General features: G+C 44.8%; 2 long non-coding RNA genes across 5 annotated transcripts; both read right to left on the bottom strand.

Annotated features, from left to right (window-relative positions):
- Nucleotides 1-3,847: 3,847 nt before the first annotated feature.
- On the bottom strand, nucleotides 3,848-8,796 carry LOC121068136. Of its 2 annotated transcripts, none has more exons than XR_005818647.1 (3): nucleotides 8,727-8,796; nucleotides 8,020-8,155; nucleotides 3,848-5,328 (listed from the first exon to the last, which is right to left on the bottom strand). It is a non-coding gene; the product is annotated as an uncharacterized LOC121068136 (long non-coding RNA). The 2 variants fall into 2 exon arrangements; XR_005818646.1 differs by having other exon boundaries at nucleotides 3,848-5,243.
- Nucleotides 8,797-11,750: 2,954 nt separating this feature from the next.
- Nucleotides 11,751-19,102, bottom strand: LOC121068126. Of its 3 annotated transcripts, none has more exons than XR_005818630.1 (3): nucleotides 18,155-19,099; nucleotides 16,015-16,308; nucleotides 11,751-13,396 (listed from the first exon to the last, which is right to left on the bottom strand). It is a non-coding gene; the product is annotated as an uncharacterized LOC121068126 (long non-coding RNA). The 3 variants fall into 3 exon arrangements; XR_005818632.1 differs by lacking the exon at nucleotides 11,751-13,396 and adding an exon at nucleotides 13,403-13,532 and having other exon boundaries at nucleotides 18,155-19,102; XR_005818631.1 differs by lacking the exon at nucleotides 11,751-13,396 and adding an exon at nucleotides 15,007-15,541 and having other exon boundaries at nucleotides 18,155-19,101.
- Between the last annotated feature and the right edge of the window lie 641 nt (nucleotides 19,103-19,743).

The following is a 19,743-nucleotide window of genomic DNA, read 5'->3' as shown; positions in this document are numbered from 1 at the left end:
ATTATTGAAAGAGTTTTAAATTGCTGATTACTATCGTAATATCTGTAATGGAGAACAGCTGAGTTTCTGCGTGCTTTGAAGAGCCTACTGAAGTAGCAAGGGCCATTTTGTATATGGATGATTCACCTTCCCTTGTGGTGCATTGATTCTTATATCTCAGGAAGAAATCAGAACTATATCCACACCTAATGGGAATCGTAAGACCAAGGGTCTATCAGTGTCATGATCTTTTTCTCAGTAGCCAAGGAATAAGCCTGTATTTCTCTATGTAGTCTTTCTGAAGCGCTGTTATTCCAATTTGCATTAACATAATGGAAAATTCCCAAAGGTAAATGGAAACTAACCTTCTCTGAAGCAAACAAACAAAAAAAACAAATTAAGCTGAAACAAAGAAACCCCTGGAGGTAACACAAGAACAATCAGGGACACCACTGGGAAGCTTGTCAACCAAAGCAACTGCTTTAAACATCAACAGCTTCCTTGAGCTTTCTTCCAAGAGCTGAAAGAAGGTTTTTGCTCTCAATATAGTGGAGAACCTGGCTCACAGTCCTCCTCTGCCTTGAACAGGATTTCCCGACCCTGAGAAAGAGAGCGTAACCGGGAGAGAAGTCTCAGGACAGGAGTCACAGACCCTGCAGGGGCTTGCTTGGAGCAGCAAGAAGGGGAACTGAAACGGCAGCAAAACCCCAGAGGTGGTGGGAAGGGCTCTTGGATATCAGCCTTCCTGAGCAGCTTAGGGAACTCCGGCCCCACATTCCTGCCCCTGAAGAAAGGAAAGAGAGAAGCCACAGAAATGTCCACCTAGACATGAAAAGAAGCAACAAACCATAGAGAACAAAAACCGCTCCTCAGGCCCTTGCTTCTTAGTAGCAGCATTGCACTGCCTCATGGTTGCATTCATATGCTCAGCTCTGTCAGGACTACAAGACTACATATGGCATGGATCAGGGTGAGGGCTGCAGGCAAAGGGATCATTCACTGCCTGCAAATCCCTTCGTCCCAGTGCTCAGCTACTCAGAAAGGAGCACTCAGGAGCTTGGTGAACATCACCTAATGGCAATTAAGGAGCTAACTGTAGCCACCTCTGAAAGGCTAACCTGAGACTTATGAAGGACAGGTGAAGAACTGGGGGATCGGAAAAGGTCAGGGTGGGGAGCATGGCAGGAAAGGGGAAGGAAGTGTTGTTTTCTTTTAAAGAGGTGGGTTACTCTAGATCAGTATTTTAATCTGCTATGAAAAAAATCTGGAAATAAATAATCTGGTAACAATGTAGAAGATAAAAAGGAAATATGAACTAGCCAGCATAGACTTTTCCCAAGAACACTTATTAACAAACTCATACAATTACCATACATACAGTAAGTATAGTATACCATTACTTTACTGAACAGTTTCTTATGATGTTCTCATGAAGTTAAATATGGTGCCTCACCACCCTCATAGTAAGAAATTTCTTCCTTATATCTAATCAAGAACTCCCCTCTTTTATTTTAAAACCATCACCTCTTGTCCTATCACTCTAGGATAGAGTCCATCTCCTCTTTAGCCCTATATCAGTCCTGCTAACGTACTTAATGAAGGGGAAAAAATCAAAACAAACAAACAAAAAAAACAGCTTAGACTCTTCCTGGCATTTTCTACCACCTGGCCTCTGCTAATTCCCACCCAGCTGGCTGAACCCAGAGACTTGTCATGGTCTCCCTGTGTCACCAGGGCTCTGAAACCCACCCGACATAGGCATTCAGGAGGGTCATCCTCCCTCCATCTCCGGTGAGTGCAGGAGGAGCTGTTCTGCTCACCAGGAACGACGGCTTATCGCTGCTCCCTGGGATCTCAGCGTGTGTTAATTGTGCACGTACAAAAGTTCGTCTCTGCTTGGCCAGGACCCGCAGGCTCGGTGCTTCCTGGTGGATGGAGACATACCCCAGTCCCTCCGGGTAGGTTTCCTTTGTAGAGCAGGCAAGAGGTAGACTTGTGGCAAACAACATTACCCGTAAGTAATTTTCCCTTACTTTATATAAGCAAATGCCTTTGATATACAACAATCCCCGACGTGTTCAGGTTACATGCTTATTTTAAGATCTTTTGTTTACTTTATGATCTTCATAGGTCATTGACATCCCATTTAGCTCTGGTGACCCTGTTTATACAATTGCAATATACATTAAAAAGCGTTCCTTTGGATAACATTAACATTCTTGATCTTAATCCATCACATGGGCTAACAATAGCTCCAGCTCAGATGTGTACGTAACTGTTAAAAGCTTTAATGTAGAATCCAATACACATATCGAGTGGGAGAGGCCTGATCAAACAGATTGGCTTTCTTTTTTCCATTCTAAGTGGCAGAGGATCCAGAACTATGTAAACTCTCGTGAAATATACTGCAGTATCCCTCCAGCCTCCACTCAGAGCAATTAGATTCCCTTGAAAATGGGGCTTTTTTCTTCCCCCCCCTTCAGCACCTAATGCTGTTGCTGGAGCACTCAACCATGGCCACCTCCAGGAGCTTCGGTCCCTGCTTTTCTCCCACTCACTGAAAAGTCAATGCCAACCTGCCATTTCCCACACCTGGTGGGCTGGGAAAACCTGCTAGCAAATTTGTTAGGAAGCTAGGTTGCTTGCAATGTATTTCTTAACTCAGCTTCTGTTTTTCCACTCCTGATGACCATATCCTATACCTGCAGTGGTGACAGCTGGAAGGACCCAGTGGGGTGTGAGGTTAGAACAAGGTCTTGGTTTCCTCTAGGCTTGCTACATCTGAAAGATGAAAAAGTCCAAAATGGCCTCCCACCACTAGCAAAATGCTGGCCACCTCCAACAAATGGGTGCTCAGTGAACAGAGATCACTGGTATGTGCACAATAGCTCCTACAGAAACCGGCAAATCTGCAGGAAGATCAGCCAGGATAACTTAAAACCACCCAGAAAACAACCATGATATACTTAAATGTTGAGGCAGCAGTGTCAGGCTACAAAACTGAGAGAGATCGTGACAAAGGAGAGTTAGATGTTTTTGGTTTTACTGGGTCTGATGATGATAACACAACAGATCAATACACTGTGGGAAGAGCACCACATTCTCTAATATTTTTTCTTTTATTTTTTTTCCCCCAGTGTTTGGCTCTGGCTGCAGTTAGAAGAATGGACACCAAACAGAGCCATGCGTGCCAGTCTTCAGTCCACTCTGATTTTGGATTTGGCCCAAGAATAGCTGCTCCTGTGTAGGTGAAGGGGTGGACCAGTGACCTCCCTAGGTCTCCTTCAATACCCTGTGTCATGTCTTCTGCAACACTGCTTTTGCGTAATTTGGGAAATATCCACCTTTCAAACGTGATGGAAGTCACACAACGTGGCCGTAACTAGGATGGGATGACCCTTCTTTTTGCCTTTCTTTTTTCTGTTCCTCCATAGGTTCAAAAAAACAACATTTTGGCAGACACTTTAACATCTTTTGGGCTCAGCCCATATTTCCCAGGAGACGGGGTTCAGTTGCAGGGTAAAAGAAAAAAAAAGTAATAATAAAAGATCTGACACAGTTGCCATGACACACCAAAGGCAGGATGAATACACCAAAGAGGACACATCACATGAGGAGAAAGGAGAGCAGGAGGCCAGGAGAGCAGCAGAGAGAGCCAAATGACACATCCTTGGGTCAGATGGTCACCGCAACAGCTCCAGCACCTCTGAGCCATGCCAGCTGTCCCACCACCAGACTCTCTGTCATGTCACTGATTCCCAGGGAACAGGAGCAAGATTTGGGCAATGTTTAGGAGCTGGGCTGTGGAAGGAGACTGCCAGCATCCCCACTCAACAGCAAGGTGAAAATGAAAAAAACACCCCTTGATGAAAATGAAAAAATGAAAAACACGCCCCTTAAAAATGAGATCCTGGGGCAGGAAAGCAAAATGGTAGCTGATATCACTCCTGAGGAGGCCTTTGTTTGTTTGCTTAAGAATAGGTGGTTTTGCTCCCTGGGAGACTGGCACACCAGCACTGCGCTCAGACAGAGCCACGCAAATTACAATGCTGTGTCACACTTCAGGCACGAGGATCTTCCCCCTTATAAAGAACAGTTGTTTTCTTTCTACCTTATTTGTTGGTTTGTTGTTCTTCTGGGTACAAACTAGAGCTTTGTTCAAGCTGCCCAATATTAAAGTCTGATTAAAATAAAATCTCTAACAAAAAAAAAAAAGAAAAAAATCAAATAAATCCTTCAGGTAGAAAATTTATAGGACATGTTACCTGTCCCAGAGCAAACTAGAACCCAAATTTTGCAAATGAGCTCCCCTGAATGCATGCACAAATTTTTTTGTGGACATCAAGCAGTGACAGAGATAAAACCTCCAATTCCTGCCTGGAAGGGCCAGGTTCCCATTAGAAATAGTCCCGATGTGAACATCCCTTTCCAGCACAAGTGCAGAGGTGTGCTCCAGCACAGGCTTCAGAAGCTACAGCAGTGTGCCCATGGGGATCAAGGAAGGGGGCAAAGAGAGGGGAGAACGGTAGAGTCCCTCAGTTTTGCTCCACAAATGGCAAGTGTCCCCAGGTTGGTCTGACACTCACAGACACGTTCAGTTTGGGGGCGAACTTGGAGCACAGAGGCAACCTCTGTGGGATGGGAAATGAACCTGCCGCTCTGGATTTGCCAAAACCACAATTTAAAACCTTGCTATAAACTGATTTCAAGCAGCTCTCTTCAACACCTTCAAGCTGCCTGAACCACTATATTATTTAAGATACCCCCTCCCCCTTTTTTGGGGGGGCAACTGCCACCAAACAAAATAAACAATCCAACACTGAAAGGCTTCCCCCACTTCACACAAGAAAGGAAGAGCAGCAAATCACTGCAGTGTCTGGCTCGCACTGTCTGGTAAGCTCTGGGGCGTTTTTACTGGCAGCCTTTTTTCCCAAGGAAGGTGCGAACAGCGATGGAAGAGTTCCTTATAAATACGGAGAGTCCACCCCCTCAGTGAGCTGAGCTCTCTGAAATACCAGTGCCTATTTCCAGCCGCGTGGCTCGGCTGCTATTGATAAAATCAGCTGCGTCTCAAGAAAGGAGGATGCTGTTGAAGCCAGTGAATGCTCTTCAAGATGTTTTCCTTCCTGCTCACACGTAGCTGGTAAAACGAAGCGACAGGAAAAGCAGGAGAGCTGCACAGCAGTTTTTGGCTATGTTTTCAGATATTTATACTAGAATACGATCATTTTCGCTTCCATCGTAGCTTCTCCTTCTGCTCGCTCCTACAGGGAATAGCATTCAGACGGCACTGCACTCTGCTGCCATAATAATGAAGATGTCACTAATTTACCATTTAGACTTCACTGCCTATAAAACAGGAGGAGGAAATGGGCTGCAAACATGATAAGGAGCAAACCCTGGTTTGAACACAAATACACTTGAGAACCGGGAGAGAAAAGGGGAAAATAAAAAATATCAGCTAAAAGCATTGTTCCAGCAGCTGGGCATTGTGGTGAACATTCAGGATAGTCCCAACCACAGGAGCAGCCTCTGACCCAAAAAAACTTGGCCAGGTTGGACTTCTGTGATATTTCAGTGCTTAGCAAGTAGTATTTAGCAGTACGTGGCCATCAAGTGTGTTTTTCACAGCTCTGTCCATTTTTTGCTGCTGAGGCCCTCTAATGTTTCTGAGGTCCCAATTTAACGTATTATTGTAGCCTGTATTTAAATCTTACCCTGTGCTTAAGGCCCTGATTGAACAGAGATAGCTTATAAATAAATAAATAAAACCCACCCCTGTTAGGGGAAGAGAGAAACACATAAGAAAGAGGATTGGCTGCTGAAGCCGAGCCCAAGTCCCCAGTGTCTACCTACCTTGGACTCCACAAATAAAGCCACAGTTTTGGGAGCTGGCCAGCACCCCAGGGTGCCCAGAGTGGGAGGCCTTACCCTCTACCCCATCTCAGAGGCATGCTCCAGAAATAAAGCACCCTTGTGAAGCCTCCAGAGTGTTTCCTAAAGCTCCCCAGAACTTGTCAAATTTCCCAAGTGTTTTCCAGGGATGCCAAGTTCACCCAGGCTGTTCTAGTCCAGGAGTGTGAAATGTTACTTTCTAGTTCTTTGCTCAAATTTAATGAGCCATTTCCTGGGTGACTTCCCTTGGAGGACATTTTGAAGCTCCACGTACTTCCCTCCCCCTCCTTGGTCAATGCAGCCAGCCTCTAGCAAGAACCCCAACATCTATCTTTCCAAACCAAGTTGCAAGTTTTTGGTACCACAACTCAGATACAGGTTGCGCTGGTCTCCTCTTCAGAGGAAAAGCCACTAAAAAGGTCAGAAGTATGGCAAAGGGCACCTATCCCACTAATTCTTTGGCAGGAAATTGCTAGGGAGCAATCTGAGCCCAACCTGAACTCCTGCTGAAGAGCCTCTGGGAGCCTCAACGAATCTGCCCCTAAAATAATGCTCCATTTTCCCCCTAACTACTACTGACTGATTAAATGAACCTCAGTATACAGCAGGTCTTTGCTGCTGTTGTTATTTTCTATGTTACTGTTTTTTGGATAAGATATGCTTAGGGAAAACACTAGAGATCTCAATTAAGCAGCTGGGTGACTTATAAATATATATTTATGTTTGAAGCCTAAGTGGCCATTGGCTTCCCTACTGTTTTACTTAGCTAACAAAACAACTCTATCAAAGTAAGTATTATTCCAAAACCCAACTTCCTGTGCAGAATGCTCCCATGTGCTCCATCAGTCTGCTTCTCTGATGAACTACATCGTTTCTTATAAACTGTCCATGGCCCATAAATTTCCAAGCATAAAGGCTATTACTGTGCTGTGCAAATCTGCTGAGAATTTTATCCTTATAACTTCATTTCATTCGGTTGCAAATGAGTTTGGTAAGAAAGTTAATCTGCAAACTTTTATTTTTTTTCCCCTCCTCTTCTGCTTTCAGGCTTATTTTGGTTAGTGACACTTTCTTGATTTAGTCCTGAGGTGGGTTTTGTTTTGACTGAGTTCAGTTGGACAGCCTCTGCCTCAAATTAACTTCCTTAAACTCAGGAAAAAGCTTCTCAAGTATTCCTTTCCCCCAAAGCTTAAAAAACAAAATTCAGAATAAATGATAGATGAATGTAGATCCAAGTGGGTTTTGGGCCACCTAGTAGATAAATATTGCAAATTAAGCATGTTTTGGGGTCCAGACAGAAGACACCTACATAAGTTCAGGTATCGGGAGGGATAACTACTATATAAAAATGCATTTTTCGTTTCTGTCCCAAGCCACAGGATGGTGGGAAATGGATATATGTTCGTGCATGCAGATGAAAACCTCTTATAAATGTTTTGCTCATTTTAGCTCTCACAATTGACTGTTTACGTTAGGACTCCTGTTGTCGCATGGAGAGGACAGATCTTCAAACAAGTTTTAGTCTTACCATCCACCGAATCAAAAAATGACTGGATTTTGCCATTGGGTGCAGCATGAGGCTTGTGCTTCCCCTGGCTTAATTCTAATTTACATAACAATACAAATTATAGTTGCTCAAGGCCATTGGAGAGGTAAGGGAAAAAAGATGAAATAAGCCATAACTCTCATGGCTTTTTCTTCCTCTAAACCCCAAGAGCAGTCAATCACAAGCAATAAGAAAAAATAATGGGAATAGAGACATTCTGATATCTTGATTCTGGAGACTTCTTGACTACCTTGTACTAATTTCATTATGCTAAATTTAAGGGGATTTTATTGATAGATACCCCAGGAAATACGACTTGGAAACAGTGTGTTACCTTGGGATATCACCAAACATTTGACATTGGGGAACTAAAACAAAAACAGATGTTTTAGGAAATAAGCAGCTTGAATATATCACTCATAAACCAATTAAAAGTTTCTGCAGCAAGCTGACATTTCCCATGAAGCAAGCAATGGGAGTAAACACAAGTCAGTTGGCTGCAAGCTACGGAGCAATTCCCAGCCACATTTTTTATTTTCGTTATTTTTTACTGCTTTGAAAATGAAAAAGAAAAAGGTGTGATAAAGAACCAGTCTCACCTTGTCACTCCCTCACCCAGAATCTGTCTTTTCACCTTCACACTTCCATTCATTGCTCATTAAGCAAACAGAGAGATATTCCCACTATTGTTGGGCTCTTTGGCACAGTCTCTCGGCAATTTAATGTCCAAGTACACTGCAAAATAATGCATGAAAATTGTTTCTGTTTGTTTCAGGTATTTAGTAGAAAATAGTTTGCAGGTTCTTGAGTGTACAGGGGGATAATGAACAGTTTGGGGGTTTGCTTTCTTATTTTAAAAGTTTCATCCTTTATTGCTTTTTTTTCCCCAGTATACTTTTTTCTTTCTTTTACAGACCCAAGCAAAAACATCTAAGCACATGCTTAACTTTAAGCATTAAAAAGTCAATGGGATTTAAGCATGTGTTTAAAGGCAAACATATGCTTTAGAGCTATGCTGAATAGGAATGGTTTATTGAATCAAGGCTATAGACAGGTTAATAAAATGGGTTAATATATGCAATCTGGAAACAAAAATTAAACGTGTTTCTGGAATATTAACATTATAAGCACTACTTCATTCTAACTCAATTCCCCAAATTACTATTGGATTTGTAATGTCCTTGACACTGTCTCTCTCATTTCTTGAAGAAATGCAGATTATCATCCTAGATTATAATCAGCTGGCTAACGTACAGCTTCAAGCTTATGATTTTATCCAGAGCAATTCTGAACAATATGAACTTACTTCAAAAAGGAGTTTATTCACTACAATCCATTTACAATGAAAAATCTTCCAAACCTTTTCCACAGTCGCATATCCATAATTCCCTCTGTATAAATATTCATGTGCTGTGAATAAGATGTAAAAGACATTGAGATATTTTTCAATATTTACTCTAGAATTAGATCCGCATAGGTGCTTGTTCTATGACAAAAGATAAGAGCTTGCACTCGCATCAAAGATTTCTTTTAAATAGATCATAAAATCCATTGTGAATATTTAAGCCAAGAGTAATAACATGGTGTCATATACTCACAGTATAATGCAGCAACACTCTGCATTTTGACATCTGCCCAGACAGATGTTTAGAACGAAGTTCCTCAGATTCTTTCTTCTTTCTTTATTTATTTAAGTTGCATGGAAAAAATCTGGGAATCATCTTTTATATCGAAGCTACTTAGTACAATTTAACTGTCAACAGTTTAATTAATTTAAATGTAGACTTACTGTGGAAGCCAACAACACACATAAGCCTTCCACAAAAAAAAAATGCAGGGGGGGAAAAAGAGCAAAGCCTCCCAAAATTTTGCCAGCATGATCCTGACCTCACGAAGGATATGGCTACAGTCACAGGATACGCAGAGATCAGCCCTCTAAAATCATGCAAATGACTGGTATAACTTTCTGCTCACAGGCAATCTCAGTGCTGACCGTTAATAGATGTTTTGCCACTACTTTCCTTCGGAAGGACGATGCCGATTGTTCGCCCCTTTTGCCCGTAAGTAACGCTGCCGATATCAATATTTACTTAGAGCCGTTGCAGGGCAATCTCTTTATAACTCCCCATCCATGTCTTGTGATTTCTGGGTTTTAGTTTCATGTTGAAACGTGCACATTACCACATGCTGACTGCCAAATTCATTATAATGTAGATCATGTTTTAGTGATATTCCTTTAAACAAAGTTAGCTCGATTTTTAAGTGCTTGCTGGTTAGCTTATTTATTATGAAGATTTGTCAAGCAGCACAGTTAAGTTAATCAGTAACCAATAAAAGATTTAAGTTCAGAGATATAAACTGCTTGATTTATTACTCACAAAGGTTTTTGGCTTCTCAACAGGAACTCATGAAAACATGTTGTTATGGTTACTTTGGAAACCGATACCTTTTTATACCCTACTAATACAGAGGAATTTGAGAGGGGAACCTATGGTTCCCAGTTACGTGGATAGCATTTTCTGTACTATGCAAATACGCAGACAACACAAAACTCGCTTTGTTTGGCAGTCCCAGCACAGACTCTGTGATTTGTTTTACTCCACACATCAGCAGAGCCATCTCGCTTTGCACATGTCACTTCCTTGTTTATAATTTCTGCAATCTTCAACAAAAATCAATCTGACCGCATTGTTTTCAAAGCAAAGGTGCCAGCCAAAGGGTACTTACAGCAGCAATGTTGCATTACAATCTTCTCCATTATGTAAATCCCAAAGAGGAAAATCACAATGTCAAATACAGTTAAAACTGAACAGAAACTATCCTGGTATTTTTTTTTTATTTTTTTTTGAATCCTACCAAACACGTTACCCAATCTCATTTCACAGCCACTCTGGTGAATGTTATGCAAGTTTTTCCCCTACCTGTGGTCACGGCTGTCTATATGCTGAGAATGCAGCATAATGTCAGTGCAGCCTGCCTGGGATATGCATTGCATAAGATTTTCCAAACACCAATGTGATTGGGGTCCTGGGGTCTTACCAAGCCAAGTTTTCAAAAGCAATTTGATCTCTAAAGTCCAATTGCTCTACTTTGGGGCATTTCAACCTTAAATTGCTCTTTGTTTTTAAGACCTCTCTATGCTTCAGGGCCAGATACCGACAGCATGACCTAAACCAGACTGCAAGCATCTCCATCCACCACACAGGGTGTGGACGTCTCAGTACCATCCAAAAATCACTCAACTTCCCTTCTGAAAAATAAGATACATCCCCAGAGCTGTTCAGACACAAGTAGATACACGTTGGCTCAACCCATTCACCAAACTCGTGCTCAGGTTCGTACTGTTATGTTGCCCAAAACACAGGCTCTGCCCCAGCCCTGCCGAGGCTTCAGGCACCCATTTCAATCCAGTACATGCAAAGCAGTTCACAATGCCACCACGCATAGAGATTATCAAATAAAAGATGGTCAAGTGTGAATCACGAGGTCAGGCTCACTCTCCATCAAGGCACTGTGATGACATTGCCATAAACCTCAGGGCAAAGCTCGGCTGGTTTATGGTGTCACCACAAAGCTCCTCCAGGGTGCTGCCATAGTTCACGGCCCTTATTTTCTGTACATGGGAGGCACGCAGCCGAGCCCATCTCCCCGCTGCTCCTTCACCACCTTTTGGGGGATTAAAATGCACCTCTTGGGTGGGTGTTGGGGAGGTTCATCAGCTGCAGCTTCTTCCACAGCTGCAAGGGTCACCTGTGTCCCTTTGCTCCCTGCATCTGATCCACTGCAGCCTTCTTTTCATGAGTATATATCATTTTTGTGCATATATATAGTATATATCTTGTGTATTTTACACATATAAAAACAAAATTTGCATCTGTTTAATCTCTACTTACATGTTGTGTATCTGCATTAACAGCCAGTGCTTGCTGACCACTGGTGGTCACCACCAGGTTTGGGAAGAGGCCCAGTGGGTGGGCAGGGGATGCAGCAACATCCTGGGCAAGCTACAGCCCCTACAGACTGGATGCTTGCTCTATTTTTTATTATTATTTTGCAAAGCAGGCACAGCTACACAGGACCTATTAACCACCACTGTCACTGAGGCTGGCAGCAGCCACAAGCCAATGATCTCTGAAAACTGCTGGATTTCCTATGCAAATCTACTATGCAAAGAGCAATGCCTACCTGGCATGGGGCAAACCACCCCCTTCCATGAGCCCCAGGGCAGAAGACACAGCAGGGACACAAAACCAGCTGTAAAGAGCTGGAAAATGAAACCTCCACCCTCGTCCCACTACAGATTTAAAGATGCAGATAAAAATGGGGATCCCCCACCCGGGAATGCGCATCCAGCCCACTCCTGCTCGCATTTATTTTGGAGACAGCCAGGAAAGTACATCATCTGGTGGCTTTGGCACAGCCAAAGCAGCACACCACAGCTGGATAGCTGATCTGTGCCTTTCGCCTCACTGAGAGGCCTACCACATGCTATGAAATGCTTTAATGTCCCTTTAACATGCTGTATAAATAATTTCCGTATCCATTCAGTTGTGCTCACATGTGGTCCTTTGAAAGAGTTAAGTAAAAATTACAGTACCAATATATCTTTGAGATGAAACAATGACATTTATAGGTCATTGTAATCCATGCATTAATTAATTTTATTCCCAGCCCTCCATATGATCCATATGATGCCTCAGTGTTAAATTTGGCCTACGAGGCTCTGTTTTAACAAAAAGATAAGTTTGAAAACTGCACTCAGAGAGAGTTTCTGAGTCACTAAATATCCGAGACTTCTCAGGCCAGGCAGGTAAATAAACCTGCGTTCCCATACCAGCCTAGAGCATCCCTTTTTGGGACAAACTGGGCCTGCAGAATTATCCCAGGAAGAGAAGTGCCCCGATGTCCAGCCAGGGATGCACCCATCCCCAAACACCTCTGGGTATTACTACAGGAACCAGGTGAAAAAAAAGTAGGGGTGTATCCCACCAGGACTTACCTCTTCCCACCTTCCTCCCTCCGATGTGTTGACAACATCCATCTGCAGCCATGTGCCCTGTCCCCGTCCCACCTCGGTGTCACCAGAGCCGCTTCTCCCTGGGCTTTTACATTTGAGAGCTCCACAACACAAGTACGAGGAGGAAGAGGCCTTTTAATTGGCAACAATTAAATGCTTCGTGATTTAAGGATTTATTCTATTAGTGATATGAGAGCCCTGATGTGATAATCTCCAATTAACAGTAAGGGAATGGCATGCATAAATCCCACTATGCAGTAGCAGCAGAAAATTAATACGTTGGTTTTTCCTTCATAGACGTTACAAGTCCTGCTACATAGGGTAGAGGTACGGAGTGGACCTCTGTGCTTGGCTCCATCACTTTGAAAACATTTATGTATTCTTCACATGCCTAAAGCACAGGCTCATAAACCAAAGGTTTTCCAAAACTGATGGCAAAGCTTCAGCCCCGGTGCATGCCGGGTCACCAGCAGCACAAAAGCTGCTGTAAAGGAGAGGTCTCAAGGAAGCACTTCCCTTCTAAGTGGTGCAAACCCATGGCTCCACATCCTACAGCGAAACAGTTTGCCCTACAGCAGGGAGTACATAACCCAGAGTACGGGCTGGAGCATCACCAGAGTATAAACCAACACGAGGGTGTTTCTTTGCTCTCATGTGAAAGTCACTGTTGGGTAACGAAATCCCTTAAATGCTTATATAGAGATAGGGAAACACAGGTAGGGCTTCTCGGAGCAGCACATCAGGAAATGTAATAAATAGGTCCAGATCATTCAAGTGCGGGATGATGGAGAATTACTGTTCGGTATGTTAAATGCATCGCAGCCCAGTGATGATATAGATGCCGTGGGTGTCTGTTGGTCTTGGTGGCTCTTCCTACTCCTCCCTGAACAGGAAACAGGCGTGGGGGTGCGCTGCCGCTAAGGAAATGTACCACCAAGAGCAGGAGGGGAACAGTTCAGCTGGAAGGCAAGTCCCCAAATTGTCCACATGCCTAAAGATTTTCCTTGCAGGTTTTACAGCATCCATTCCATCTAACACATTTCACGTTTTGTCTCTCACATGTGCACATTTACCCCCCACACACACAAATTAATGCTACAAGCAAAAGAAGGAGAAATCTGACCATTTGGAGGCTATTTATCTTGCTGAGCTAGAAATACAAAGGGACAGATCCTCAGTTGATAGAAACCATCCCTGAAGCCAATAAAACTGTCCTGCTGAAAGATCTGATCCAGAGGTATGAGGATGTGCAGCATGGGATAAGGTGGCTGGGAAAGATGACCAAGCAAGTACAGGAGATCTGGATACTCCGTTTTCACTGAAAGTTTGGTTGGAAAGGGAGTAGCTGGACAGTCACCGTGATTAGGAGGAAATCCTTCTTCTTCTGCCCAGCCTGAAAGTCCCCCCCCATGCCCTGGATGTCCCACCTCATTGGGAAAGGAAGAAAGCAATGCTGCCACCCAAACACCATGAGGAACAGTGTTCAAATTGTAATTCCCAAAGCCAAAATTTGACAAAAACATGCTCTGAAGAGACTACCTCCAGGAGAGGCACTGTCTTGCTCGGTAAGGGGATAACAAGTATCAGCAAAACACAGAGCTGGTCTGTGCTCCTCCTTGGTTTCAGAGTTACTGCCTTATATCCCTACTTTCTTAACAAATTACTCCAGTGATGCTACAAAGCAAAGGGCTGAGAGTGAAGGATAATACACAAGAGAGCCCCTAGGCTGCTACTTTGGATTGTAAGTATCTAATTTCAGTAATTTAAAACAAATTCAGTTTTGTCAAAGGCTGCAGTCCAACCTATAAAACTCAGGTCCAGTGAGCATAACAGCATGCCTTGGAGGAGCAGGGCTCCAGAAGGGAAAACAAACAGCTCCATTCAACTCCTTCACAGGCCTTTTCTCCTCTAACCATGAAGTTAATACCAACTTTCTTTGATTGTGCATGCTGTAGGAGGTTGTGTAGCTTCAGTTACCAGCTTTCTTACACATCTCTTGGTTTTGTGTGTGTTTTTACACTCATGGCAGGGAGACTTCCATAACGTAGAGCAGTCAGGGATGAAAAAGAGGGAGGATAACTCAGAACAAATCAGTTTTTGTAAAGGGTACTTCACGTCTTCCTGAAAGCATGTGCCTTGCGTACTTGCTCGCAGCCGTCACACAGCTACCTTGGCTATGTGGAAGGAGAAAGAGCAAACCAAACCCAGCTCTCCTCTGCACTCAGGCTGATTTGAGATCGCCCCTTTATTTTGGGGGAGCACTTCAAATTTCCTGCTGAATTTGTCTCAGCACAGCAATAAAGAACCACCCAGGGGCCCTGAGTAGCAATCAACATACGAATTCCCTCATTTTTAGCTGTAAGTGCTGCAGAAAGTACAGCCTTGGTTGAAACCCCATTTATTAAGGGTTGTAGGCCTTGGAGAGTTTAGATAAGTCAGGGATTTATATGGTCTGAATTGCAGAGCTCACTCTCCCATGCATTTGTGAGGTCAACCAGTTTTAGAAGGCAAATCTTTTCACCAAGTTCCTCTTTGCTCCAGAGAAAGAGGAATTCCCCAAACCAAAATTTGAAGGACGGTATTTCAAGCTAGATATGTACATTGAAAAACCTCCCACTACTTTTCCATTGTTTCTGGAAGTGGGACTTGAGCTAACACCAGGGCTGTTCCACCTGGAGACAGCAAGGAGCAAGGTTGGAGCCCTTTCCTGGAAAGCAGGGCTGGGCTGCTTTGTGCTACAGCACTCCTGGCTGTGCAGGGGACAAAACATTGCTTATTGACACAAAATAATGGTTGCTTACTGCCTGCACAGAGCTTAATTAACAACTGTAGCTTCAAGTTAAAAACAAGGAATTGTTGATTATTATTACTATTACAGGGCTTTTTTTTTTTCCCCAAACGATCATGACCAAATGGTGGTTAATCTTAAAGACTGTCCAAGAACAACAAATTTAAGCAGTAACTCCCAAGCAATAGCTCCTAAACATCTGTGTGCGGAAAACTGGCACTTCCCCCACACAGATGGCAACAGAGTTGGGTGGCATGGACTTCAAGGGCTTTGGAAACTTCCAAAATGAAGCAGATGGATGGACAGGGAGAATTCCCTTATGGATGGATAAGGAGAATTTTTTTTGATTGTTTGTTATTATTAAAGGGTATATGCCCTCATTCTGTAGGTCAAAAGATGAACACAGCCTGATTACCATTGGGACCAAGGACAAAGCTTCCTCTGTAAAGGAGGGTTTGAGTAGCAGCCAGGACTGTTCCCCGCCAAGCTCCTGGTAGACAAACCGGCTCTCCTTTCCTTTCTCCTTCAAATCCAGGAGGATAGCAAGTACCCCCCAGAAGTACCAGCTCCTTACCCCTGACCTACCCACTGACCCGTGCACACCGAGTGCATCCCTGCTTGCAAACAGGCCTGAAATATCTCACTGTGACATTCAAGCTGGCTGCTGGGCATGGCAAGCTCACACTGTGCATCAGCTGAGTGGTTGGGAGTTTTAAAGCAGGAGCCAGGGTGCTTTAAATCAAAAAACACACTAAAACTCATCGATTACCAGCCTCACAGTTCACCTACCTAGGAGCCAGCATGCTTGTGGCTGAGAGAGAGAAGGAAGGTGGGGCACACCACGGTGATGTAGCACCATAAAAAGTCCATCTGAAGCAGATTGGGGTCACGTCCACCACAAAGCTGCAGCCTGCACTGCCCAGGAGGCATTTTTACAGCACATCTCTCCCTTAGCGCTGGTGAGCCTGTGTCTAATCCTCCTCGGTCAGAGGTGAAGGGCCGCTTCACTCCGCTGGCGGCGAGGACCAAGGATCTGCCCTGATACAGGTCCTACAGCTGACGCCATGTCTCCTTGCCTGGATGCTGAGAAAGACATGCTTAAAAAAAGCCTCCCTCTTTACATATTATTCTTCATTTCTTCATTGCAAGAGTTTTCCAGAGGAAGCTGGTGTGTACCTCCCAGGCATGGGGATGTAGAGGTACAGGCAGAAGGCAGGAGCCCCCAGCTGCAGGGCACTGCTGTGCTTCCCACCCAGCTACAGCCAGGTGGGTGAGGAGTGGGACCCCTGTGGTAATTTTCTCTTTTTGTCCCCAAAAAGAGAGCAGGCAGGGTTGTAACCGCCCTGCCTCTCACAGCAGAGCTGTGCCCTGGATTTGAAAGTGTTTTGTCAAGGAAGAGAGATGTCCCTCCAGCACCTACAGTACATAAATGAGGCAAGGTGACCTCCCAGCTCTGACCTGACCTGCAGAGGGGAGACTGAAAGAGGTTCCCAGCACAAAGGTCTCTTCTCCAGCTGTTCCCATCACATCCAGCTCCTCACTCCAATGGGGACTCCCAGCAAAGCATCTCTTGCACTTTTTGGTCACTCCCTGTCCATGATCCCCAAGCTGAGCTGAAGGCCACCACCACCACCGGGTTCCTGAGCTGCTGGTGGGCACCAGCTTGGCAGAGCCTCCAGCCACCATGGGATGGTGGCCTCTGCTAGACAAGCATAGTGGTACCCATGGAGAGGTAGGTCACCTCTTGAGCCACTACTGCCACATTCAGAAAGTCAAGGACAGATGTTAAATGGAGCTGAGCCTTTACCTTTCATTTTTGGCCCATTCTGGCCTGGACAGGGACACTGACTCAGGAGAGCAGCTGGTCATGTTTGGGCAAAAATCCCACAACAAGCACTTACAGCCTTCCCCCATCGTCCCATTGAAATGCAAGCCCTGGCTCTGATTCACCAGCCTGGCAACTCCCCAAACCCAGCAGAAAGCTAAATCTGGGTGCAAACCTGGGCTCTGCCACCTCTGCACCTCTCTAATTACTGAGAAAGAGCAGCAGTGGAAGTAGCAGAATACTAACGAGTTCCAATAAGGGAAACATTTTGTAAGAGGAGAACAAGGTTAGCGGGAGGACTAATTTGCCAGGTAGGAGGTTTTAATGCCATCAGGGAAGACTCCGCCGATCCCTTCGTTAACAAGACTCATTTGTTAATTTTGTTGCGGTGACCCGATCCCAGAGCAGCCACCCGCTGCCACAAGCCATGGGGCAAAACAACCACCAGCAATGTGGAAACTGAGGCACGCCGAGGCAGTCTGCCCTCCCACCAGGCAGGGCCACCTGCCCTGGTGCTGTGTCACCCCAACATGTCCCTGGTAGCCGGCCCTCAGTGGCCTCTGTGGGGATCCTTGTGCTCAGCCCCACCAAGTACCCTGCCAGAGGAAGGTGGTTGTGTGAGGCTTAGCACATCAAAAGGCATCAGAAAGGGAAGTATGCTGTTAATTTACTCTGTTAAAGGACAGTGACAAACTAAGGGGGGGAGGGAGGGTGTTGTCCTTTATCTCCGTCCAGGACACCAAGGGGAAGAGGGGATTTTTCAACACAGGAGCCTTCACAGGGGATTTCCCAGGCATGGGAAAAAGCCTCTGGCTGAGGTCTATGTGGCTGGTGCTATACCAGGAACACAGCAAGAGCCAGGTAAGCACACTCTGGGCAGAGCCAGGGAACGGTGCACCTGCCTGTGTACACTGTTACCAGCAACTATCTGGGCATTTGGGTAGGAAACCAGCTTTTGTAGCACAGGCAGACACAACAGCTTTGGGGACTGCTTGGAGCAAGCTGGGCCTCACAGTTTTCATCCCCCAAAACAAGTTTCTGAGGTCACAATCCCCATTTGAGCCCTGCTCCCCTCCACCCCATCCCATGTGCCCAAGCGCTCACCTCGCTCTCTGCACAACAGAGACATGGATCAGGAAAAGTCCTGGGTGAGCTCTGGGGGCCACAGGCAGCCTCACCCAGGCAGCCTGAGGAGTGAGCAGCCCAAAACGCACCCCTAGAGTTAAAGCAGAGCAGCTGGTGAGGAGCAAGCCCCTTTATGGCTTCAGGGTCTTCAGCTGAGGATCTCCACCCGGGCTGGTCAGAAACCCCAAGCTGAAACACAGCTACGTGGCCTCTGCAGCAAGGAAAGAGCCCAGGCATCACTCTGAGGGGTTAAGCCGTGCATCTCTGTACAGGGTGCACTTCGAAAAGCAGTCCCACTGCTCATAAACCTGCTTCTCAAAGCGAAAGGCAATAAATGGAGCGTGGGGGTGCCAGACCAAACCTCTCCTTACATTGCCAGCTGGCCACGACAGGCAGCGTTCCCCCTGGGACGAGACCACCCCGGCCACGTCCAGCACCAGAGCAGACCCGCAGTTCGGACCAGGAGCAGCCAAGGCATTTTCACCCCCCAGGAGGACGCAATAGCAAGCCAAACAGTCCATGCACCCTAACACTGGCACTCCTGACAACTTGAGCTGCTCGCCCCACACTGCCCAGGCACCCGCCTCACAAACTAGCCTGCAGGGTTGGCGGCTGCCCCGCAGGCACAGGAGGCTCAGCGGCTCTGCCACCACGTGTACCATGTACCTGGTGGGGTGGGCACACTCTCAGGCAGAAGTCACAGCTCACACAGTGCCCCAAAATCTGTTAGCAGGGGGGTTTTGGTGTTATCACCAAAGTTAGCTCCGTTTGCAGACGGTAAACACGCTGGGTTTACTTCTGTGAACTTGAGCCGAGATGGGAGAAACATTTAAATTTATATCCACTTGTGCTGAACAGCGTGTGTGCAGATAAGCATCTTCACAGTCTGCTTCTACCCTGCAAACATGATGTTGCTGGACAAAAAAAAAAAAAAAAAAAAAAAGGCTCTAGTGATTCTGCATCACCTAGCAATTGAAGCAGATTGAGTGGACTCTAATAAATATATGCCAGAAAAAATATATAAAGAATGTGTGGGAATGCCTATACTTTATCTTAACATTTCTCAGTAAAATAACTTCCTTATGGTGTAATCAGAAATGGAAAGCCAGCACCTAACTAAATTAAGTGCTGTAAACTTTAATAATAGTTAAAATTACCGTTCGATTTATTTTTATATTGGATGATCTTCAAAGTTGTAGGTTGAGGATTGCTGAAACCTTTTAGGGATTTGTTTCTCAGATCAGAATACTTCGGAGAGGCAAACATTGGCTTGAATTTTTACATCTAAAAATCCTTAGTGAAAGGAAATAGATGTCTTTGGAAAAAAAAAAAAAGGAGAGAGAGAGAAACTTTAAAAGTTCCCCTGATAGTTACAGATGGTTTAATCTTTGGAACCTATTATGTGTTCATTTTCCCTTCAGCATTAATTATACATAATTACCACCACTTTACCCATACCCTTTCAAAAACGAAATCTGTTTACATTTTTCGCATATGCTGTATAAATGCACGATTTTTAATGCATTTCTCTGAGAAACGGGGCTCCCACTCACCGCCTGAATGAGCGA

This window comes from Cygnus olor, chromosome 3 (assembly GCF_009769625.2).
Source record: "Cygnus olor isolate bCygOlo1 chromosome 3, bCygOlo1.pri.v2, whole genome shotgun sequence".
Taxonomy (NCBI): Eukaryota; Metazoa; Chordata; class Aves; order Anseriformes; family Anatidae; genus Cygnus; species Cygnus olor.
Note: the sequence above shows the minus strand (reverse complement) of the source record. Positions and strands in the feature narration are given on the sequence as shown.